At 45.9% G+C, this 25635-nt stretch overlaps 1 protein-coding gene across 3 annotated transcripts in view; it reads left to right on the top strand.

Moving 5' to 3' along the window:
- LOC134927318 (phosphatidylinositol 5-phosphate 4-kinase type-2 alpha) overlaps window positions 1-25635 on the top strand; it is a 261728-nt gene that overhangs the window by 36245 nt on the left and 199848 nt on the right. The window contains exon 1 of one of the 3 annotated variants that reach the window (XM_063921583.1): window positions 1283-1775. The exons of the other annotated variants lie outside the window; for them this stretch is intronic. The gene's annotated coding sequence lies outside the window, so the exon portion shown is untranslated. Of the gene's footprint in view, window positions 1-1282; window positions 1776-25635 lie in introns of those variants that run through there. 3 annotated transcript variants of the gene reach the window in all.

Below are 25635 nucleotides of genomic sequence, written 5' to 3'. Positions count from 1 at the left end.
GGCAGATATAACATGTGCAGAGAGAGTTAGATTTGGGTGGGCTGTATTCAAACTGAAATCTAAATTGCAGTGTAAAAATAAGGCAGCTAGTATTTACCCTGCACAGAAACAAACTAACCCACCCAAATCTAATGCTCTCTACACATGTTATATCTGCCCCCCCCCCCCCCCCCTGCAGTGCACATGGTTTTGCCGAACTGCTAACAAATTTGCGGCTGCGATCAACTCTGAATTACCCCTGATGTCCCTAAAGAGATTCCTCAGTAACTTCCATAGTGTCTTCACAAAGTGCTCTATAAGATCTAAAGGGGGAAATTCAATTGCTGGTGGCTGGAAATTCAAAAACACTCTGCGGCACGGGATGTTTCCCACAGCTGTGAGGTTTTCAAACTCTGTCCTCAGGACCCCACACAGTGCATGTTTTGCAGGTCTCCTCACAGAATCGCAAGTGAAATAATGAACTCCACCTGTGGACCTTTTAAAATGTGTCAGTGAGTAATTAATACACCTGTGCACCTGCTGGGTTACCTGCAAAACATGCACTGTGTGGGGTCCTGAGGACCGAGTTTGAGAACCACTGCCCTAGAGTATCATAATTTTATTTCACGGCACCCCTAGGCCAAAAGTTTCTTATTGAGAAATTTTAAAATAAATATTAAATAAAGTACATTTGGTTTATATGTCATCCTTAAGGTGCATACACACTGGGCGTTTTTGTGCAAAAAGAAAGGAAACAATACTGTATTCCAGAAAACCGGCACCAGAATGGGCACTAATCTCTAAGCTGCTGTGTAAAATTTAGGGATGGTCAATCCCGAAAGGTATTAGCATAAATCAAGGGACACCGAGCTTGCTTTGAGGAAAGGATACAAAAACAAATGAAATAATATAATATGAATATTTATTACTAAAAATGATTAATAAATTATTTTCTTATAAAATTATCTCAAAGTGTAATTCATAAAAAATACATATGTAATATCTGACAACTGCAGTTAGAGCATGAATTAGAATGGAATCGTCACCCCTTTGGAATTCTGGATTCCACATTCATCAGTGTTCGCAAAAACGCGCTATGGCGCGTATTTTACGCGATATTGGTGCCCGGTGACTCACTTTTTCAAAGTGGGTGGGTCCCCGGGGATGCGCTCCGCCTGGATTGGCTACAGGTTTAATAATTGATGTCTCCCTTGCCCAGCTGCAGAGAGGACTTTACAAGTGGAGGAGGAGCTGCCGGGCAAGGCAGACGTTCATTAAATTTATAGCCAATCCCACAGGACGCGTCCCCACTGACCCCCACCCATTCTGAAAAAGTACATGTGCCGTCAGCAGGGAGCCGCGATCAGGAGCGTTAACTTCCGCCTGCCCACTAGTCCCTCCCGCGCGAACAGCACCTGCAGCCGATGCCAGAGCCGCTGGAATCCCGATACCGTGGGCCGCATCCCCCGCACCAGACACACTGCAAACATCCCTTCTCCGGTGGGTAGCGGTGCTGAAGCGGTGGCTGCAGTTCGGAGAGACTGCGCAGAGGGACCCACCACTGGGCGGAATCTGCTGTGCCCAGGTTGTGAGGTATTCTTTGTGAGCGGTCACACGTACGGCTGGCCTTGCATGAGTGGGGAGCCAAGCAGGAGCTGCCGGGTGTCCCAGGGGGACATGGGCAGCTCTTCCCGCCAGACATACGTACTGATCCTACAGCTTGTGAATTGGTGTGTGCCCAGGAGCCAGGGCTAGCAGTACCAGGACAACGCTGAACTGCTGGGTGCTGGACACAGGTAACTTACAGCCCGGGGACCGTACCCTGCCTGTTACTGCCCATGCAGTCATTGTGTGACAAACTGTACCACTGTGTGTGTGTTATTACTTGTACCCACCCAGTGTATGACACCCTGTACTGTATGTGTGACACACTGTACACCCCTATACTCCCATGTGTGACAGTGTACACCCCCTTCCTTTGTGTGACACCCTGTACTGTATGTGTGACACACTGTACCCCCCTATACTCCCATGTGTGACAGTGTACACCCCCTTCCCCTGTGTGACACCCTGTACTGTATGTGTGACACACTGTACCCCCCTATACTCCCATGTGTGACAGTGTACACCCCCTTCCCCTGTATGACACCCTGTACTGTATGTGTGACACACTGTACCCCCCTATACTCCCATGTGTGACAGTGTACACCCCCTTCCCCTGTGTGACACCCTGTACCCCCACCCAGTGTATGACACCCTGCACTGTACCCCCTACCCTGTGTATGTGTGACACAATGTACACACCCTTCCCACTGTGCGTGACACCCTGCACCCATTACCCCGTGTGTGTGTGTGTGTGTGTGTTTGTACTCCTCTACCCATATGTGTATGGCACTCTGTACCCCTTACCCCTGTGTCACACTCTGTACACCCTATCCTTCTGTGTGTTTATGCCACCTTGTACGCACACGCTACTCGTTTCTGTGTTACGCTGTACTCCCACTCTATCCTTGGGTTTTTGTCACCCTCTACCTCCCCTCTCTGTAGAAAGGTGACCCTTTACAAAATTTTGCTATGGTGCTCCCAAAGTTCTAGTTATGCCCCTGCCGACATCCCGTGGCCTCAGCGCCGCTCCACAGTTCTCCACAGACCGTTCTGCTGTGCTATCGGCAGAGGGGAGCTGGCCACCTGAGAGCACTGCCCCCTGGATTGGTGAACCAGACAGGCCGATGCCTCACCTCGCGGGGACCTCCAACAGAGGCCAGGACCGCCAGAGGCGGGCATCCACAAGGTGACGGGCCGCTGCAGGCAGGACATAGTTGCAATAAGAACGGAGAAGGGGAAGCAGAGAAAGTACACAGAAGGCAGTGTGTCGCTGTAGTGGCAGGGTAGTAGTGATTGCGGTGTGTGGCAGTAGTGAGGGCGCAGTGATTGCAGTGTGTGGCAGTAGTGAGAGCGCAGTAATTGCAGTGCGTGGCAGTAGTGAGAGTGCAGTGATTGCAGTGTGTGGCAGTAGTGAGGGCGCAGTGATTGCAGTGTGTGGCAGTAGTGAGAGCGCAGTGATTGCAGTGTGTGGCAGTAGTGAGAGCGCAGTGATTGCAGTGTGTGGCAGTAGTGAGAGCGCAGTGATTGCAGTGTGTGGCAGTAGTGAGAGCGCAGTGATTGCAGTGTGTGGCAGTAGTGAGAGCGCAGTGATTGCTGTGCGTGGCAGTAGTGAGTGCGCAGTGATTGCAGTGTGCGACAGTAGTGAGGGCGTAGTGATTGCAGTGTGGCAGTAGTGAGGGCGCAGTGATTATAGTGTGTGTCTTTAGTAAGGGAGCAGTGATTGCAGTGAGGGCGCAGTGATTGCAGTGTGTGGCAGTAGTGGGGGTGCAGTGATTATAGTGTGTGTCTTTAGTAAGGGTGCAGTGATTGCAGTGTGCGGCTGTAGTGAGAGCGGTGAGCTAGGATCACAGGATTTTTTTAAGTGTTATTACACTTACAGCATTGAACACTACTTGCCCCTGCTGCTATCTATCCTTTCCTCCTCCTTACCCCCAGTATTGACTACCCCTAACCCCCGTCTTGCCCCCCCAGTACTACCCCAACTGCTATCTACCTTTAGCCCCTCACTACCCCCAGCACTGCCTGCCCCTATCCCCTTCCTTGCCCCTCAGCACTATCCCAACTGCTGTCTGCACTTACCCCTCTCTACCCCCAGCACTTCCTGCCCTTACCCCTTCTACCCCTAGCTCTACCCTAACTTCTCCCTGCCTCTACCTCCAGCTCTAACCAGCTTCCCCCTGCTTCTACCCCCATAATACGTGATAGGACCCCGAAACAGTGGAGTAGGACCCCAATTTTTTAACGTAATGGGTCCCTGGGACCCACAATTTTTTTCACTCGGCGCGATCACTGTTCATGATGAAATGGTAATATAAAAGCGATGTGTCCTGTTCCTTGAATATGACCTATTTGGAAAAGTTCAATCACGAGTTGGATCTGGTGGGTCCTGGCTGCATGTGGCTGTCCAGGCTAAGCAAATGTTGGGTCCTGGTATTGGCAGACGGCACTGCTGTGGCAAAGGGAGTCCCCTGTAGCCGGATTCACAGCTCCACTGGAATGGCCCAGAAATGCATATCCATACGTGGTAAAATGATGAGGTCTGGTCCAGGTCACATAAGTCAAAGATGAAATCCAAATGCAGGATGTGGAAGATGCATAGTCCAATTGTGTCCAAGGGGTGCAGGTAGCGTTTTTGCCCAGCGTGTATGCACAACGATGATCGTGAACATCGCTGACAGGAAAGTAGCTCAGTGCATACACACTGAGCTATTTTCCCTGTGCCCAGCGATATTCACGGGTTATGAAGCACTTTCCACAGTAGGAGACTGTGGAAAGTGCTTCTCTCAGCTGTTCAACAGCCCGACGGACGGCGGCGGCCAGCGATGATGCGGGAGCGTGCATCAGCGCTCACCGCTCATCACCCGGCCATACCCACTGGCCGAGCTTGGGCTTAAAGTAGCTCAAAACACCAAAAGTGAGCTACTTTGAGCTCAAAATCGGCTAGTGTGTATGGACCTTTAGGTTGAATTGTGTGGTGAGGGACAGGATTTGCTTCTGTTCATCCACATATTTTAGGATTTGCAGCCACCAGCACTGGTTTTGCCTATTACATTGACCATAGAAAATTTGAATTGGTCCTGGGCCACCAATCCAAGGCACCCCTGCAAGTGTCCTGAGGCACCCCAGGGTGCCACGGCACACAGTTTGAGAACCACTGGTTTAAATCAAGGTCTGGCAGTTATAGGAAAAGAAACGAGTATGATTCATGTTTTTCCCCCCAACATCATTTTAAAGGAAATTTTCATCTATACTTATCATTTCAGGGATCACTGATGTTCATTTTGAAATATGTCTATTTGTGTTGTAGGAGCAGATTGTTTGAAGTAATTGGCAATTCCTCATTTGTAGCACTGAATAACTTTAGGCAAATACAGGTTGAGTCTCCCTTATCCAAAATGCTTGGGACCAGAGGTATTTTGGATATCGGATTTTTCCGTATTTTGGAATAATTGCATACCATAATGAGATATCATGGTGATGGGACCTAAATATAAGCACAGAATGCATTTATGTTACATATACACCTTATACACACAGCCTGAAGGTAATTTTAGCCAATATTTTTTATAACTTTGTGCATTAAACAAAGTGTGTGTACATACACACAATTCATTTATGTTTCATATACACCTTATACACAAAGCCTGAAGGTCATTTAATACAATATTTTTAATAACTTTGTGTATTAAACAAAGTTTGTGTACATTGAGCCATCAAAAAACAAAGGTTTCACTATCTCACTCTCACTCAAAAAAGTCCGTATTTCGGAATATTCCGTATTTCGGAATATTTGGATATGGGATACTCAACCTGTACCAATAAAATGTCCTGTTGGTGTACTTGGATAATGAACTCGGCACCACTAATTAGCAGATGACAACTTAGGTAAAGCAAGGATACGTTATTTACAGCCGAAAACCAGTGAGTTATATATATATATATATATATATATATAAAATTAAATATTTTACAAACTTTTGTGTCCTGTTTATAGCAGTCACCAACGGGCAGATGTATTAACCTGGAGAGGTGATAAAGCAGTGATAAGCGCAAGGTGATAACGCACCAGTCAATCATTACAGGTTTGAAAAATGACATTTAGGAGCTGATTGGCTGGTGCGTTATCATTTTCCACTTATCACTCCTTTATCACTTCTCCAGGCTCAATACATCTGCATCCAAATTTCATATGTGAAATTAATTTCATGTAGAGAGTCTACACCTGGCAACTGGCGCAAACAAAACCTTCCTTTGTATTCAACTAATACATCCCTTACTCATAAAAGCTTGCAATCTATTTTGCTGCCTGGGCAATAAAGTGATTTGTAGCAGAATTCCAGACATGTTTTTCGGTGTAATTATTTCTTCATTTAACCGTTCCTCTAAACAAGGGGTGGGGAACCTCAGGCCCGCGGGCCGTATAAGGCCCGCCAAGCCACTTGATCTGGCCAGGCTCACCTAACTGAGGGAGATGCCAGGTGCCCACTGAGATTTTGTTACCAGTGGGCACCCGGCTCCTTCTCCTCAGCAGCAGCCGGAGGCAGGAGCTCGCTCCGGCTTCTGGCTCAGGCAGTGTAAATATGCGGCTGTGCGGTGCTATGGGAGAGATGTCATGACTGGGGGCATAACTACTGACTTGGGACATAACTACTGGGGGCGGGCTAATTTTTAAGTTGATACTTTTTGTATGGCCCCCGAAGGATTTTATAAATATCCAAATGGCCCTTTGTAGAAAAAAGGTTCCCCACCCCTGCTCTAAACTATGAAGCAACTTACTGATTAATCAGCTAATGTGCCAAAAACCCACATAAATTTACTGCGTATTGATATACTGTATGTACGTGTTTATAATGAAAGACTTTTCTAGTGTGAATATGAATCAGTTTATTGGCAGTCATTCAGCTGTCCAGAAATATTGGCTGACAAGGGGCTCTTGGGCAGTGAGCAGACTGGGAGCCTCCCAAAGTTCTTTAGAGAAGCTGCTACTTGCTCGCAGTGGGATCTTCATAACTTAATCACCAAGAAGATGCTTTCATGTAGATGTATTCATGCAGGAGTGACTCCATAACCTAAGTTAGTTTAAAAAAATAAAACTAAACCTTATCTATACAGAACAGATTCCACATAATGCATTATGGAGAATGAAGTGTACTAGTCACATACTGGACTGTAGCCCAGGCAAGTTGGCAGAAGTTAATATACCCATTGCCCACACATAGCTAGAGGAAAATACTGTATTTCTTATGTTTATCTCATGTATTTGTTCTCAAACACTTATAGGCTTGTTTTCTTGTGTTAACCCTCCTCCCCTCCATCCACTACATTTATAAATAAGGAGATGCATCAAAGGTTAGGGTGGGTACACACTTAAACGATATTGGCCCGATTAGTTATAGGCAAATCAGAATGCTGAATTGGGCAAATCGTTAAGTGGGTATGCCCAGTGGCGTGCTCCCGTAGATTGGTCGGCCATCCTGCAAGGCCAAGTGGAAGATATTTTGTACGATGCATGGCATCCTACATTGCGCCATCGTGCAAGTTTGTACGCACTGCATAATACAGGGTCCTGCAGCCCTTCTGATCGGCCAGCTACACAGCGTTCTGATGTGTACCTGACCTTAGAGAGAGATAAAGTGGAGAGAGCTACGGTACCAGCTTATTAACTAACTTTCATTTTACAGGCTGTTCTAAAAATGACGAAAGCAAATTGGTTGGTACTTTTTGGGTCTATATACTAAGCCTTAGAGAGAGATAAAGTGGACGGAGATTCAGGGGTCTATTTACTAAGCCTTGGATGGAGATAAAGTGCCAGTCAACCAGCTCCTAACTGTCATTTTTCAAACCCAATCTGTGACATGGTAGGAGCTGATTGGCTGGTACTTTTATCTCCATCCACTTTATCTCCATGCAAGGCTTAGTAAATAGACCCCTGAATCTCCGTCCACTTTATCCAACTGTATGTTACAGGCTGTATTTGAAAAATGACAGTTAGGAGCTGATTGGTTGGTACTTCATCTCTGTCCAGGGCTTAGTACAAGGTGGTTTGTTCATGAAGCAGTGAAAATAGTGGAGAAACAGGCCAGTGAAGAAGTTGCCCATGGCAACCAATCATCATCTCCCTTTTATAGAATGTACTTGATAAGGACTTCCTTCAAAGCTGATTGGTTGCCATGGGCAACTTCTCTACTGGTCCTTTTCTCCACTGTTTTCACTGCTTCATGAATAGACCCCAAAAAACCCTTTATATCTCTCCACTTTATCTCCAAAATTTGATAAATCTCCACCTTAGGGATTGTGTACCTATTTTGGATGGAAACCATTGTGGATTATGCCTTCAGCAGCCCCAGGCACTTAAGACAGGGGGGCCTTATGGTTGGTCTCTCCCTCTCCTCCCCCCCCCCCCCCCCCCCCCCTCTCTCTCTCTCTCTCTCTCTCTCTCTCTCTCTCTCTCTCTCTCTCTCTCTATCTTTATATATATATATATATTACACACACATAAGGTGTAAGATCTAATTAATATATTTAGCTGACTGTATACATTCACCAGTATACCAACATGAAGACCATTGACTGCAAAGGTTCCAGCCCTGTAAGCTGATCAAATACTACTACTTCTGCTGAACTTTGGGGGTAATTCAGATCTGATCGTAGATGTGCTAAATTGAGCACATTTACGATCATTTACTCTGACATGCGGGTGGACGCCCAGCACAGGGCTAGTCCACCCCGCATGTCAGAGGCCCTACCCCCCGTACCCCCGCCCCCACTGCACAGGTGCAAAAGCATTGTACGGCGATAATGCTTTTGTACCTGCCTGCCAGCGCAGCTCCTACTTGCCACGTTCCGGTTCCGGCCCGCCGTTGGCACCCAACCCCTTCTGCCCTGCGACCGCCTCTGCCTGTCAATCAGGCAGAGGCGATCGCAGCCCAGTGATGCTTTTAGCATCTCACTGGGCTCCCGTAGTGCACACGTGCAGTGCGGCTGCTGCATGTGCGCACTCCACAAAATGATTCAGACTGCTGCCGCTGCAGCGATCTAGTCTGAATTAGCCCCTTTGTCTGGAGGTACCACCGTGCTCTTGTTCAGCCGTACACTTGCTGCAGGACCTGAGGGTGACTGACATCTCACCTGGGCGGGCACATTTAGTTGCCCGTCCAGTTGTGATGACAGGCACAACACATTGGGCACATTATTGGTAAGTGTGTATTCGTATGCGATCCCAGCCATGCCTGCGGGAACCGACATATCACGAGTGCAGCACTAACTATCTAGGGGAGCCGATCCGACCCTCACGGGAATGCCTATCGGTTCGGAAACACCTCAAAATTCCCGATTTCACCCGATGTATCGGCCCGAATTTATCGTGCTAGTGTATGGGGCCCTTAAAGTTTTTAACAAGTGGTTTTGGGGTGGGCCCCTTTTACCTTGTGGGGCCCTGGACATTTGCCAGTCTAGCCGCTCTGTAGTTACGCAACTGCCCTTTGTCCTTTTAGCTCTTGTTCACACAACAAGAGGGACAGAAAGTGACTTAAAGACATTCTTACTATACATCAGTAACAACGACAGAAATCTACAGTTCACGACCAAATACAGCAAGGAACAAGCAATATTTCTTGACTTAGACATCTACATCATGGACAACAAGATCCACACACGTACACATCACAAACAGGTGGACGTCAATAGTTACATTTTATCTACAAGTGGCCACCATCCAAACTGGCTTCACAGTATCCCTACAGGACAATTCACACGACTAAGAAGAAACTGCACACAGATAGAAGACTACCAAAAACAAGGACAAGATTTGAAACAGAAATTTTTAGACAAAAAATATGATAAGGAAATTGTACACAAAGCATACAAAAAATTGGAGGACACAGACAGGCAAGATCTATTAAAATATAAAGAAAGGGACGAGAAACAAAACAACAAGGACTTTTATTTTGTAACACAATACAACACCGGCACAGGCCAGATAAAACAGAGTATAATGAAACACTGCAAGACGAAACGTTAGCCAGAATACTACCTCCACAGCCAAAAGTAGTGTACAAAAAAGCCCCAGATTTGAAAGACAAACTTGTACACAATCACATTCCACCAGCGAGATTACAACAGACAACACTAGATGGTACCGGGAAAAGGCAGGGATTCCATTACTGTGGATCATGCTTAGGTTGCAGAACATCCAATTCCAGAACAACAAAGAGAAATACAGAGTTCTCCTCGAACATCACAGGACAGAAATATAAAATTAGGGAAGAACTCTCATGCCACACAAAAGGGGTTATATATCTGATTACATGCCCGTGCAGACTCCAATATGTTGGACGCACCATCAGAACATTAAAGATCAGGATTTCCGAACACATTCAGAACATAAAGAAAGGGTATGACAAACACAGTGTTTCACAACATTTCAAAGAGAAACACATGCAGGATCCGTCCAAAATACATTTCATGGCAATACAACAGGTCACCAATAACTGGCGAGGGGGAGACTATGTGAAAAAAATCAATAGAGAAGAACTCAGATGGATCTTCAATCTGAAGACCCTTACACCACGAGGCCTCAATATAGATTACAACACGGTTGCAGCTTTATAATCAGATACTGCATACAGAACAAACCCGTATCATGAATAAACTTCCCTTCATCGCTCACCCATCCCCCTGCATTCCCCACATCTCCCACCCTCCCTACATATTGTGCCGTAGCCAGTCACTATTAATGCAATAAAAATATAGGTTTACCGCCATCAGGATGTATCAAACACTCATTCACAATCACTTTATTACATTCAACCAGTAGCCCTTCCCCACACTGCTGATTAATGTGATATCAGTTCCTCATCGAATAGTTTAGGTTTCACAGCATGAATCACTTTCCCGATAGTAAGGTTAGGACTATGTAATATAGTTTATGTGGGGAACCTACATTTTGAGCTAAGGTAGTTGCACATTCAAATATATGCACATGATTGACATAGTTGCACATTTAAATATGTGCACATGATTGACATGTTTGAATACGTTCCCCTCCAATCACATTGGAGAATGGGAGGTTAAGGACAAAGAGGATGGACCAATCAGCACAGCCACTACAGCATATAATGGCTACAGGACATTAAACATGCAACCCTAGAAAAAGGCACTCGTGCTGAAACGCGTTGGGAACTTGCATAAAACTAAATTTACACCATCAACATTCACAGCCTCCTTTCTCCGGCTGGAGAAGGAGACACAGCGGCATTCATTGCATACAGCGCGCTCACGTGACCTGGCACGTGACGCGCGAACCAGGAAGTAACAGAACGGGACCCAGGACGGAGGAGATCAGCAGCCGTAGGTGGAGCGCGCGGTCCACAGGAGACGGAAGACGCAGTGGTCCGAGGGAGACGGAGGACGCGGACACAGAAGACCAGGCCTGAGGAGTGGACGGAAGAGACTTGGTCACCGGCGACAGGCAGCTCCTGCCCCCGGCGGTAAGTGTGAAATACACAGCCCATGACCACACCACTCAGTGCCGCACATGAGAGGGGTCTGACAGGCGGGACGCCGCACTAGTCACACCTCAAACGCTACATTCAGACACAGCTTCAGAGGGCACATAGGCATCCACCACACCTATGGTAAAGGTGACCCACAGGGTACACCTGACATTTACCTGAGCTGGGGTCTCACCGGTATACCATTAGGAGGGTATACCTTGCAAAGGGTAGTCTGCAGGACAAACCTGACAGTGGTGAGGGAACTTTGGGACAAGGACCAGAACTTTTGGAATCAGGGCGCTGACCCGGTTTTCTAATTTCACATTAAAGTATCTACATATATTCCACTTCTGAGTGATCATTAGCATACAACCCACCATCAGACGTACATAGCTGACACAATCACTCATTCAGCTATTACTCCCACTCCGCATTATCTCAATCATTCTAATCCTCCTATATATCCCCTTTAGAGCGCGCTGACCATCACGAAATACACAATTCAACAGGAGGTGGGACGCCTCCAGGTCCAGCAGCACTCTTAGCAGCTATCCCCTATTGTGAGCGCAGCCTCCATTCCTATTCAACTAGCCGTCTGTCCTCTAGAGGCTGCAGCACACATCCCCCATCCCTACAACCTCATTTTCCCAATTAAACATAACAAACACCTCACGGTGGTCACATATGGGATTATTAGACTATAGGAATGAGCGTATAGATAGGGCAAAACAAACATTCAACACATTTGAACGAACTACATCATTCCTTAGCAAGGGACAGGATTTATGCACACAAATCGTCCAGCTGGAACGATTACTAAAACAGGAGACAAAACTATGGTGGGACACGTTTGCCTTACAATGGTACGAAGACCAGAAAACGATACCAAAGGGGCTCACCATTAAGAAAATACCCACACATAATAGAGAGAATGCGGAATTTATGGAAAAATGGAACAACACTCTTAGAGATTGCTCCTTGAAATTGATACACATCATTATAGAGCAGCATGAGAAAGACCTAGAAACAATAGACAAGGATATCATTTCATTACACAGCAAGTTAGAATTATATCACAAAGACCAGGACTATCAGAAAATAGAAACATTAACAAAAAACAGATTAAAGAAGGGGGAGGACATCATTATTGAAAGGAAAAAGAAAAAGTTTCTTAGAGATAAGTGGGGCATTAAAACCACTCACAAAGGGAAGAAACCCACACCCCCCAAACCGAAGTCAAGATCAGGACACGTGAACACACATCACAGCACAAATCTGCGCAACAACATACAGACACCCAAACACCAACAGGATCCTGACATATCAAGAATACATGACATTACTACACTCCAATACAAATAGACTAACTCAACTGGACTCTGAGACGGAATCAGATATCACCGACACATCATGCAAGAAAGACATAGAATCATCCTTCTCCATCCACGAGATAGAGGATCCAAATTACGAGGCCACAATAAGACAATCCCTAGAGACAGGCTGCTTAACAGCAGTATTAGACACACAGTCAGGAACACCAAGCGACATTGGAAAAGAGAACATCACACAAACCGAAGGATCACACAACCAACCACCCATCACCACCACAAAAAACTGAGAACATTGGGACATAGATTTTTTAGACCTAGAGGCAGGCATTGCGGCCTGCCGCACACCTACAATAAAAAGACAAACCAACAAAAGAAAAATCCTAGAAACAGAAGAGGGTGTAGGGGAGGTCAAAAAAACAAGACCACCAAGGACACAGAGAAAGCTCCGCTGACCGAAGGAGTATTTAACCTAAGTAGCTTCCAATTAGGAGATCAACATAAGAAACTACTCAACAAGGGGCTCAAATTTGCCCCTACCAAAAAAATGAATAAGTTTGAAACTTACATGGATATACAGGCATTCACCAGGAAGATCACCCTCAAAAAATTCTTTGCTCAGACCAACTTACAACACATACCAGTTGACAAAACCTCAACATTCAGACATACCACATGCAAACCACAGTCGACATTTTACCCACAACACATAAAGGGACACATAATTAACACGTTTGAACAATTGTTAACCAATGATCTAGAAAAAATTGACAATACACATAAAAAACGCCTAAATCTGGACAAGGGAGAAATACAGGCCTTGGAGGAATTAAAGAGCACCAAAACACTTATCATCAAACCGGCGGACAAGGGGGGAGGTATTGTGTTACTTGATAAAAGTGACTACATCCAAGAATCAGGACGACTACTTGGGGATACACAAACATACACCAAATTGAAAGGGGACCCAACACAAGAATACAAACGGCAGTTACAATCATTACTAAATGAAGGCTTATCAATAGGAATCATTAATAAAAAAGAATTTGAGTTCCTCACACCATCAAATCCAGTGATACCAGTATTTTATTACCTTCCGAAGATACACAAAGATTTGGAACACCCACCAGGAAGACCCATCATTTCAGGGATTAATTCACTCACATCTAACCTATCCAGATACATAGATTCTTTCCCTCAACAGCACGTAGTCGAGCAGAAATCTTACCTAAGAGACACCACCCATATACTTCAACTACTTCAAGACATAACATGGGCAGAAGATCTGATATTGGTAACCAGTGATGTAACATCTCTCTACACCATCATAGAGCACAATCAAGGGACTGATAGTTCCAGACACTTCCTTTCACAGGACGTCACACTGCAACCGGCACAGATTAACTTCATACTAAAGGCCATTACATTCATATTGGAGCACAACTACACCTGGTTTGAGGATGAATATTACAAACAGCGGACAGGGACAGCCATGGGGACCAGGTTCGCAGCAAGTTATGCGAACCTGTTCATGAGTAAGTGGGAGGAGGACAACATCTGGAAGGGGCATGACTTTGGGGCGAACCTGGTCCTCTGGCGTAGATACATAGATGACATCATATTCATATGGAGAGGGACAGAAAGTGACTTAAAGACATTCTTACTATACATCAGTAACAACGACAGAAATCTACAGTTCACGACCAAATACAGCAAGGAACAAGCAATATTTCTTGACTTAGACATCTACATCATGGATAACAAGATCCACACACGTACACATCACAAACAGGTGGACGTCAATAGTTACATTTTATCTACAAGTGGCCACCATCCAAACTGGCTTCACAGTATCCCTACAGGACAATTCACACGACTAAGAAGAAACTGCACACAGATAGAAGACTACCAAAAAAAAGGACAAGATTTGAAACAGAAATTTTTAGACAAAAAATATGATAAGGAAATTGTACACAAAGCATACAAAAAATTGGAGGACACAGACAGGCAAGATCTATTAAAATATAAAGAAAGGGACGAGAAACAAAACAACAAGGACATTTATTTTGTAACACAATACAACACCGGAGCAGGCCAGATAAAACCGAGTATAATGAAACACTGCAAGACGAAACGTTAGCCAGAATACTACCTCCACAGCCAAAAGTAGTGTACAAAAAAGCCCCAGATTTGAAAGACAAACTTGTACACAATCACATTCCACCAGCGAGATTACAACAGACAACACTAGATGGTACCGGGAAAAGGCAGGGATTCCATTACTGTGGATCATGCTTAGGTTGCAGAACATCCAATTCCAGAACAACAAAGAGAAATACAGAGTTCTCCTCGAACATCACAGGACAGAAATATAAAATTAGGGAAGAACTCTCATGCCACACAAAAGGGGTTATATATCTGATTACATGCCCGTGCGGACTCCAATATGTTGGACGCACCATCAGAACATTAAAGATCAGGATTTCCGAACACATTCAGAACATAAAGAAAGGGTATGACAAACACAGTGTTTCACAACATTTCAAAGAGAAACACATGCAGGATCCGTCCAAAATACATTTCATGGCAATACAACAGGTCACCAATAACTGGCGAGGGGGAGACTATGTGAAAAAAATCAATAGAGAAGAACTCAGATGGATCTTCAATCTGAAGACCCTTACACCACGAGGCCTCAATATAGATTACAACACGGTTGCAGCTTTATAATCAGATACTGCATACAGAACAAACCCGTATCATGAATAAATTTCCCTTCATCGCTCACACATCCCCCTGCATTCCCCACATCTCCCACCCTCCCTACATATCGTGCCGTAGCCAGTCACTATTAATGCAATAAAAATATAGGTTTACCGCCATCAGGATGTACCAAACACTCATTCACAATCACTTTATTACATTCAACCAGTAGCCCTTCCCCATACTGCTGATTAATGTGATATCAGTTCCTCATCGAATAGTTTAGGTTTCACAGCATGAATCACTTTCCCGATAGTAAGGTTAGGACTATGTAATATAGTTTATGTGGGGAACCTACATTTTGAGCTAAGGTAGTTGCACATTCAAATATATGCACATGATTGACATAGTTGCACATTTAAATATGTGCACATGATTGACATGTTTGAATACGTTCCCCTCCAATCACATTGGAGAATGGGAGGTTAAGGACAAAGAGGATGGACCAATCAGCACAGCCACTACAGCATATAATGGCTACAGGACATTAAACATGCAACCCTAGAAAAAGGCACTCGTGCTGAAACGCGTTGGGAACTTGCATAAAACTAAATTTACACCATCAACATTCACAGCCTCCTTTCTCCGGCTGGAGAAGGAGACACAGCGGCATTCATTGCATACAGCGTGCTCACGTGACCTGGCACGTGACGCGCGAACCAGGAAGTAACAGAACGGGACCCAGGACGGAGGAGATCAGCAGCCGTAGGTGGAGCGCGCGGTCCACAGGAGACGGAAGACGCATCGGTCCGAAGGAGACGGAGGACGCGGACACAGAAGACCAGGCCTGAGGAGTGGACGGAAGAGACTTGGTCACCGGCGACAGGCAGCTCCTGCCCCCGGCGGTAAGTGTGAAATACACAGCCCATGACCACACCACTCAGTGCCGCACATGAGAGGGGTCTGACAGGCGGGACGCCGCACTAGTCACACCTCAAACGCTACATTCAGACACAGCTTCAGAGGGCACATAGGCATCCACCACACCTATGGTAAAGGTGACCCACAGGGTACACCTGACATTTACCTGAGCTGGGGTCTCACCGGTATACCATTACGAGGGTATACCTTGCAAAGGGTAGTCTGCAGGACAAACCTGACAGTGGTGAGGGAACTTTGGGACAAGGACCAGAACTTTTGGAATCAGGGCGCTGACCCGGTTTTCTAATTTCACATTAAAGTATCTACATATATTCCACTTCTGAGTGATCATTAGCATACAACCCACCATCAGACGTACATAGCTGACACAATCACTCATTCAGCTATTACTCCCACTCCGCATTATCTCAATCATTCTAATCCTCCTATATATCCCCTTTAGAGCGCGCTGACCATCACGAAATACACAATTCAACAGGAGGTGGGACGCCTCCAGGTCCAGCAGCACTCTTAGCAGCTATCCCCTATTGTGAGCGCAGCCTCCATTCCTATTCAACTAATATATTTAGCTGACTGTATACATTCACCAATATACCAACATGAAGACCATTGACTGCAAAGGTTCCAGCCCTGTAAGCTGATCAAATACTACTACTTCTGCTGAACTTTGGGGGTAATTCAGATCTGATCGTAGATGTGCTAAATTGAGCACATTTACGATCATTTACTCTGACATGCGGGGGGACGCCCAGCACAGGGCTAGTCCACCCCGCATGTCAGAGGCCCTACCCCCCGTACCCCCGCCCCCACTGCACAGGTGCAAAAGCATTGTACGGCGATAATGCTTTTGTACCTGCCTGCCAGCGCAGCTCCTACTTGCCACGTTCCGGTTCCGGCCCGCCGTTGGCACCCAACCCCTTCTGCCCTGCGACCGCCTCTGCCTGTCAATCAGGCAGAGGCGATCGCAGCCCAGTGATGCTTTTAGCATCTCACTGGGCTCCCGTAGTGCACACGTGCAGTGCGGCTGCTGCATGTGCGCACTCCACAAAATGATTCAGACTGCTGCCGCTGCAGCGATCTAGTCTGAATTAGCCCCTTTGTCTGGAGGTACCACCGTGCTCTTGTTCAGCCGTACACTTGCTGCAGGACCTGAGGGTGACTGACATCTCACCTGGGCGGGCACATTTAGTTGCCCGTCCAGTTGTGATGACAGGCACAACACATTGGGCACATTATTGGTAAGTGTGTATTCGTATGCGATCCCAGCCATGCCTGCGGGAACCAACATATCACGAGTGCATCACTAACTATCTAGGGGAGCCGATCCGACCCTCACGGGAATGCCCATCGGATCGGAAACGCCTCAAAATTCCCGATTTCACCCGATGTATCGGACCTGAATTTATCGTTCTAGTGTATGGGGCCCTTAAAGTTTTTAGCAAGTGGTTTTGGGGTGGGCCCCTTTTACCTTGTGGGGCCCTGGACATTTGCCAGTCTAGCCGCTCTGTAGTTACGCAACTGCCCTTTGTCCTTTTAGCTCTTGTTCACACAAATAATTTTTCCATCACTTGTAATGCCAGAATAATATAACGTAGTATCGCCTATGGGTGCATATCTTCTAAACTGCCTGATTAAGGATTAAGAGCAATTTCAAACACTTTTTTAAAAAATGTGATCTTTTCTTGCAGAGGGGGAAAAAGTTTTGGTGTTAATGAATCCTTGTAGTTTCTCCATGTATCATCCCTATTCTCATCATTCCCTTTCTCTCTCGCTATTACACACCCACTGTCACCTTTTACCAGTCTGAGGTATGTGTAATAAATATTGCAGCCTCAGTGCTTCTTTCAAGAGAGGCTTTTCAAGGACTTAACTGTGAATTTTGACCTGGATCATACTCGGTCACACATGAATAGAAGGAAAAGTGTTCTTTAGAAATGCGTCGTCTGATCTTGAATTTCTAGAGTAAACAATTGGATTTCATTGTACAGGTTTTATACTGACGTGTAAATATCAGGTTATTTCCATCTAGATTGGTTATTCAGTGAGACACAGGATTCTGCACACCCAGACCTGCTCTCTCTGGCATTGCAGTCAGTAAGGGAATGAATAACATGTTTATCTGCAAACATAAACATGTAAAAATAGCCCAAACTGTTTCCAAATGCTTTACATGGTATTTAATACTTACAGCTTTCCTGGGGGCATATTAAAGATGTTTAATATACAATCTAAGCCACTTTCCATGTACAAGAACAAAGACTGTTTCATGAGCCAAAGAAAGGAACTTTTGGGCTCAAAGATATGTAATTACAACTGACAACGCGTTTAATGGGGGTTTCCTGTTGCCCAGAACACCCCCTGCAATTCGGTGCTTACGTCACACTCAGATGCAGCAAGTGGTACTGTGGTAGTATGACATAACAGCTTCTTGCTCAGACACCACACTCCATTTTATTCTAGAACTGCAGCGTCTTCAAGGAGTTCGGTGTAATCGCCGCTCAGTGGTGAGGATGCTGCAGTGCTAGATGTGGTGATGAAATTGACTTCCTTAGATGTATGCTGTGTGTAAGTGCTGGATTTCTAGAGCGTTAATTGTAGCGCATGATGAGGAGTTCACAGAAAATTGGTCAAATTTGCCCACATTGCTCTCACTACACTGACAATGACGTGCAGGGAGAGCCTGGGGGCAGCCATTTTGGTAACGTGTAGAATGAAGTAGTCACTCCTCTCTTTCTGTTGATTTTCCTTTACAAGCACTTGTACACAAGTCATTATATCCAAATATGCTTGGAAAATGATATACAATGTTTAGGAAAAAGGACGATAATTACAAGCCACCCTAAATAACTTTGAGAGGCAGCGGACTTGCCTCATGCCTCAATAATAGGGATGGACACCAGAAGTCGGTGGTTAACAGCCATCAGTGTTCCCGATTTGATGGAAGTACTTTTCTCCATCGAGTTGCGGGTATTCGATGGTTGCCAGCCATTGGATGCTGCTTTCCAATGCCTCTCCAATGGATGGCTGCTTCTGTGCAGCGCTCAGCTGATGTGCGCATGTGCCAAACTGTGAATGCTTCTGCGCATGTGCACACTAAAACCATTGATGGTTATTATATTGAATGGTTGTTATGTGATAGCTAGTAGCCATTGATGTTGGAAGCCCGACAACCCTTCAATTCCAGGCTTCCAAGCTTCAGATGTCCATTCCTACTCTGTAATCTTATAGGTCTATTCTATTCCCTGTAAAGACATTACGGTGTGAGTAAGAGCTGCGCTTAGCCACACTTACGGTACCATAGGGCAGCCACTAAAAGGGCCGATGAGGGGTGCGAATTTTGGTGCCGATGGCGGCGTTTACCTGCTGTGGAAATGGCACTTTGCACCCTTCGCGGGGAATAGGATTGACCCCTTGTAGTTCTTTAACAATGAATTGGCTGCATTCTAGTAAATATTGGTTCTGTTAAAATGGTACAAGATGGCTGCCTGCACCACTCGCTAGTGACATGCACTTTAAGTGCTTCAGACGCTTCACAGAGCCTTTGTTTCTGTGATTTTGGTACGATCAGAAGCTGTCTATTGTGCGCATCTGAGAGAACTGTAGAATCTATATATTATTAAACGGCTGTTAAGCCTCACATTTTAGACAACAGGAAAATGCCACGGCTTACAGTAGTCCTCAATAATTTATTAAATGTGAAGCAAATAGCTCGGTTTTGTGTCAGAAATAAGAGGCTTCTGCGTTGTTGTGACTGTAGACACATGTACAGTAAGATTGAATGAAATGGAATGCTGTGTAATGCGGAGTATGATGAGTGATGGATTTCAGATTTTATTAGCAATTTTAATTCGGCTTTTTACCTGTGCACAGCTGTCCCCTTTTCTAAAGTGTAGAAGCTCATTTAAACCTTACATTATGTGATGCAATGCCCTTCAGTTACATAATACAGATTGCTGTGATGTCTGATGAATGCGAGTTTGAAAAGCTGCAGATTGTATTAATGAAAACCTGTTTCTTAAAAGTCCCCCTTTAAGAAAGTGAATGCAGAAATACTAACTCCACAGTGGGGAAGGAATTGGGATCCCAGAGATGTCATAATACAGATAGCGGCATCCCAGGATCCTGGCACATACTGGGTAAGTATGCTAGCACTAAATCCTAATCCTCCCTCCCTTCCTTCCCGCAGCCTAACCCCAACCATCCTCGGAGGTGCCTAACCCCCCCCCCCCCCACACACACACACACACACACACACACACACACACCTTGAACCCCCACCCGTTGGTGCCTAACCCTAACCCTCCCTCCCCGTAGCCTACCCCTAACCCTCCCTCCCAATAGCCTTCCCCTAACTATCCCCCCACAGCCTAAACCTAACTTCCCCCCACGGCTTACCTGTCAGCAGTCCTGACAGACCTTCGTTTGGGATCCCGGCGTCGACATTATGATCCATGTTGGGATCCCGGCTTTGGTATTCCGAGTAGTGAAGGAATTCCGGTGTCCGTATTCTGACTGCTGGGATCCCAAACGTTGGGATCCTAACTGGATCCTGTGCAGGGCAGTAATGACTCTTCATCAACCAATGGGAATGTTGTTATCATTTACAGGACTCCACGACCAATAGAGTGTAAGCTTGCGAGCAGGGCCTTCCTACCTCTATGACTGTTTGTTATTACCCAGTTGTTTTATCATTGTTGTTTCCAGTTGTAAAGTGCAACGGAATATGCTGCACCATATAAGAAACTGTTACTAAATAAATATAATTAGAACAATGCTTTCACTTGGTTTCTCTATAGCAATCCACAGGCTCCATGGCTTCACTCACAGAACTCGGTAAGAACTAGTGACATTTATGCTTTATTCACAGTGCTCCACAGCAACCAGTGTTCCTTGTATGGTGGAGGGTGGGGCCACAATGATGTCATCATGCACCCTGTACCACCCATCTACGCCCCACCACGCCCCTTGCTGTGCCGACCTGGAAGGGTCAGACAGAAAATCGTCAATTATGCACTCTAAAGGGCCCCATACAATAGAACGATAGTGCCCAATTTAATCCAATTTCAGGCATTAGGGACGATATATCGGGTGAAATCGGGCATTTTGGAGGTGTTTCCAATCCGATGGGCGTTCCCGCGAGGGTCGGATTGGCTCCCCTAGATCGTTGGTGCTGCACTCGTGATATATCGGTTCCCGCAGGCATGGCTGGGATCGCATACGATATATCGCATGCAAATTGTACCAAATCGTATGGAACCACTCCCGTGAAGCACCCAGGAGAGTTCAAGTGAAATCGCCCCCGACTTCAGCCTCAGACATACCGTTGTAGTGTATAGGGCCTAAGTCTGGGTTTCTGTGTCCTAGCCGTTTCATCTAAAGTTTGTAGTTGTCTTATATACTGTGACAGATAAGATTCATTTGAACATTGCCCTCTATGGTATGTCTATTACTTTATAACTAAATTATAATATATTAAAACTAAAAAATGCAGAATGGTTACGTTAACACATGAAGGGCAGGATACATCATGCATCGCATATTGCGACCACCGTGCAATTTATCACTCTTCAAGGCTTGATAAATCTGAACCTAGTCGTTGCAATATGAACCGGGTACAATATAAAATTAGGACAGTTCACATTTTCCTTCACAAAATATATGTAACATTTTGCATTTTAGAGCTCGCCTGGTATCCCAATAAAAAGCAATAAACTCTCATATGCTTATTTAAAAGGACATTTTGCTACTTTATTAGCCCGTGGAAAAAAAATGCAGACGACATTGGGAGTCTGTAATTGTCGGTTATATAGACTGAAGCAATTTATGTGTTAACCGCACATCCAAGAAAACGTGTGGTCTGAATTATTGTGTCAGAAAGAAAACTCTAGGATGGTAGGGTGGGAAAAGGAAGCTTCACAGCGCTGCCAAGAGTTGGGCAAGACATGACGTTCGTTTATTGGCGTGGATACAATACAAGAGCACTTTGTAAGGGCTAGAATACAATGTGTAATCTGAAAAACATCACTGATATCTTTGTTAGCGATCATGTATGTTAACCAAATTTGAATTTACATATAAAGGGGGTCATTCTGAGATGATCGTAGCTGTGCTAAATTTAGCACAGCTACGATCATTTACACTGACATGTGGGGGGATGCCCAGAAGTGCAAAGGCATCACACAACGGCACAAGAGTAGCTCCCGACCAGTGCAGCTTTAGCGTGCTGGCCGGGAGCTACTCGTCGCTCCCTGGCCCGCAGCGGCTGCGTGTGACGTCACACAGCCGCCGTGGCCCGTCCCCCGTTCGGTCCGCCCCCCCTTCCCCTGCGCCTCCGACCGTCTGACATGTGCCGGTGCACTGCGGCAGTGGTGCATGCGCAGTTCTGACCCGATCGCGCCGCAGCGAAAAACTGCAGCGTGCGATCGGGTCAGAATGACCCCCAACGTACATCTGTTTCAGATAGAGAGGGTCATTTACAAAATACAAAAGTGGAACAGCTTCAAATAACTTTGGCGAGTCCGGCGCTGGTGGTTCAGAAATAGAAAACGTATATAGGGCCCAATGCTAAGTTGCCAAAACATTGGACGTAAATTATGCTAAGGAAAAGCTGCATGTTTTTGCTCCGATATTGCAGGAGGCAGCAGTTCTGCATTGTTACCATGTAATAATAATAATAATAATTTCATTTATATATTGGGTTTTTCCAGAAGGACGCGATGCTCTTTACAGAAATCGCGAACACAATAGAGAGGTTTAGATTTGCTGAAAATAAAGAAAACAATGACCGTAATACATGGTTGAAGCAGCCATTTTGGATAATAACTCAAAAGATTATTCATCCTACTCGCAAATCACCAGGGGAGGCAGCCATCTTGGGTGCACTATATAAGTTGCAATGAGCAGAATAGGCAATGTCTGGAAGAGATGGCAGATATTGGGGAAGCTACAGAATAGTAAAGGGAGATGCAGGATTCTTGCAAAATCCTCAGGTCCATGCATTGTTCACATTACCCATTGGGATTACTAGGTGAGTCAGCCATCTTGGGCGCGATGAGTGAGATTGTGAAACCTTTGTTTTCTTATGGCTCAATGTACTCTAACTTTATTTAATACACTAAGTTATTAAAAATATTGTAATTTCTCTATCGTCCTAAGTGGATGCTGGGGTTCCTGAAAGGACCATGGGGAATAGCGGCTCCGCAGGAGACAGGGCACAAAAGTAAAGCTTTTACAGGTCAGGTGGTGTGTACTGGCTCCTCCCCCCATGACCCTCCTCCAGACTCCAGTTAGATTTTTGTGCCCGGCCGAGAAGGGTGCAATTCTAGGTGGCTCTCATAAAGAGCTGCTTAGAGAGTTTAGCTTAGGTTTTTTATTTTACAGTGATTCCTGCTGGCAACAGGATCACTGCAACGAGGGACAGAGGGGAGAAGAAGTGAACTCACCTGCGTGCAGGATGGATTGGCTTCTTGGCTACTGGACATGAAGCTCCAGAGGGACGATCACAGGTACAGCCTGGATGGTCACCGGAGCCACGCCGCCGGCCCCCTCACAGATGCTGAAGTAAGAAGAGGTCCAGAATCGGCGGCTGAAGACTCCTGCAGTCTTCTTAAGGTAGCGCACAGCACTGCAGCTGTGCGCCATTTTCCTCTCAGCACACTTCACACGGCAGTCACTGAGGGTGCAGGGCGCTGGGGGGGGGGGCGCCCTGGGAGGCAAATGAAAACCTTTAAAAAGGCTAAAAATACCTCACATATAGCCCCAGAGGCTATATGGAGATATTTACCCCTGCCTAAATGTACTAAATAGCGGGAGACGAGCCCGCCGAAAAAGGGGCGGGGCCTATCTCCTCAGCACACGGCGCCATTTTCTGTCACAGCTCCGCTGGTCAGGAAGGCTCCCAGGTCTCTCCCCTGCACTGCACTACAGAAACAGGGTATAACAGAGAGGGGGGGCAAAATAAATGGCAATATATTAATATAAAAGCAGCTATAAGGGAGCACTTAATCATAAGGCTATCCCTGTCATATATAGCGCTTTTTGGTGTGTGCTGGCAGACTCTCCCTCTGTCTCCCCAAAGGGCTAGTGGGTCCTGTCTTCGTATAGAGCATTCCCTGTGTGTCTGCTGTGTGTCGGTACGTGTGTGTCGACATGTATGAGGACGTTATTGGTGTGGAGGCGGAGCAATTGCCAAATATGAGGATGTCACCTCCTAGGGGGTCGACACCAGAATGGATGCCTTTATTTGTGGAATTACGGGATAGCGTCAACTCGCTTAAGCAGTCGTTTGCCGACATGAGGCGGCCGGACACTCAATTAGTGCCTGTCCAGGCGCCTCAAACACCGTCAGGGGCTGTAAAACGCCCCTTGCCTCAGTCGGTCGACACAGACCCAGACACAGGCACTGATTCCGGTGGTGAAGGTGACGAATCAACCGTATTTTCCAGTAGGGCCACACGTTATATGATTTTGGCAATAAAGGAGATGTTACATTTAGCTGATACTACAGGTACCACTAAACAGGGTATTATGTGGGGTGTGAAAAAACTACCAGTAGTTTTTACCGAATCAGAAGAATTAAATGACGTGTGTGATGAAGCGTGGGGTGCCCCGATAAAAAACTGCTAATTTCAAAGAAGTTATTGGCTTTATACCCTTGCCCGCCAGAGGTTAGGGAGCGCTGGGAAACACCTCCTAGGGTGGACAAAGCGCTAACACGCTTATCAAAACAAGTGGCGTTACCCTCTCCTGAGACGGCCGCACTTAAAGATCCATCAGATAGGAGGATGGAAAATATCCAAAAAGGTATATACACACATGCAGGTGTTATACTACGACCAGCTATTGCGACTGCCTGGATGTGCAGTGCTGGGGTAGTTTGGTCAGAGTCCCTGATCGAAAATATTGATACCCTGGACAGGGACAATATTTTACTGTCGTTAGAACAAATAAAGGATGCATTTCTTTATATGCGTGATGCACAGAGAGATATCTGCACACTGGCATCACGGGTAAGTGCTATGTCCATTTCGGCCAGAAGAGCTTTATGGACACGACAGTGGACAGGCGATGCGTAGAGGAGTTATTTGGGGTCGGTCTATCGGATTTGGTGGCCACGGCTACGGCCGGGAAATCCACTTTTCTACCTCAAGTCACTCCCCAACAGAAAAAGGCACCGACCTTTCAACCGCAGCCCTTTCGTTCCTTTAAAAATAAGAGAGCAAAGGGCTATTCATATCTGCCACGAGGCAGAGGACGAGGGAAGAGACAGCAACAGGCAGCTCCTTCCCAGGAACAGAAGCCCTCCCCGGCTTCTACAAAAGCCTCAGCATGACGCTGGGGCTTCGCAAGCGGACTCGGGGGCGGTAGGCGGTCGTCTCAAGAATTACAGCGCGCAGTGGGCTCACTCGCAGGTAAATCCCTGGATCCTGCAGATAATATCTCAGGGGTACAGGTTGAAATTAGAGACAGAGCCACCTCGCCGTTTCCTGAAGTCTGCTTTACCAACGTCCCCCTCAGAAAGGGAGACGGTTTTGGAAGCCATTCACAAGCTGTATTCTCAGCAGGTGATAGTCAAGGTACCTCTT

The sequence above is a fragment of the Pseudophryne corroboree genome, chromosome 5, assembly GCF_028390025.1.
Source record: "Pseudophryne corroboree isolate aPseCor3 chromosome 5, aPseCor3.hap2, whole genome shotgun sequence".
Taxonomy (NCBI): Eukaryota; Metazoa; Chordata; class Amphibia; order Anura; family Myobatrachidae; genus Pseudophryne; species Pseudophryne corroboree.
This window is presented reverse-complemented; position numbering and strand designations above follow the sequence as displayed.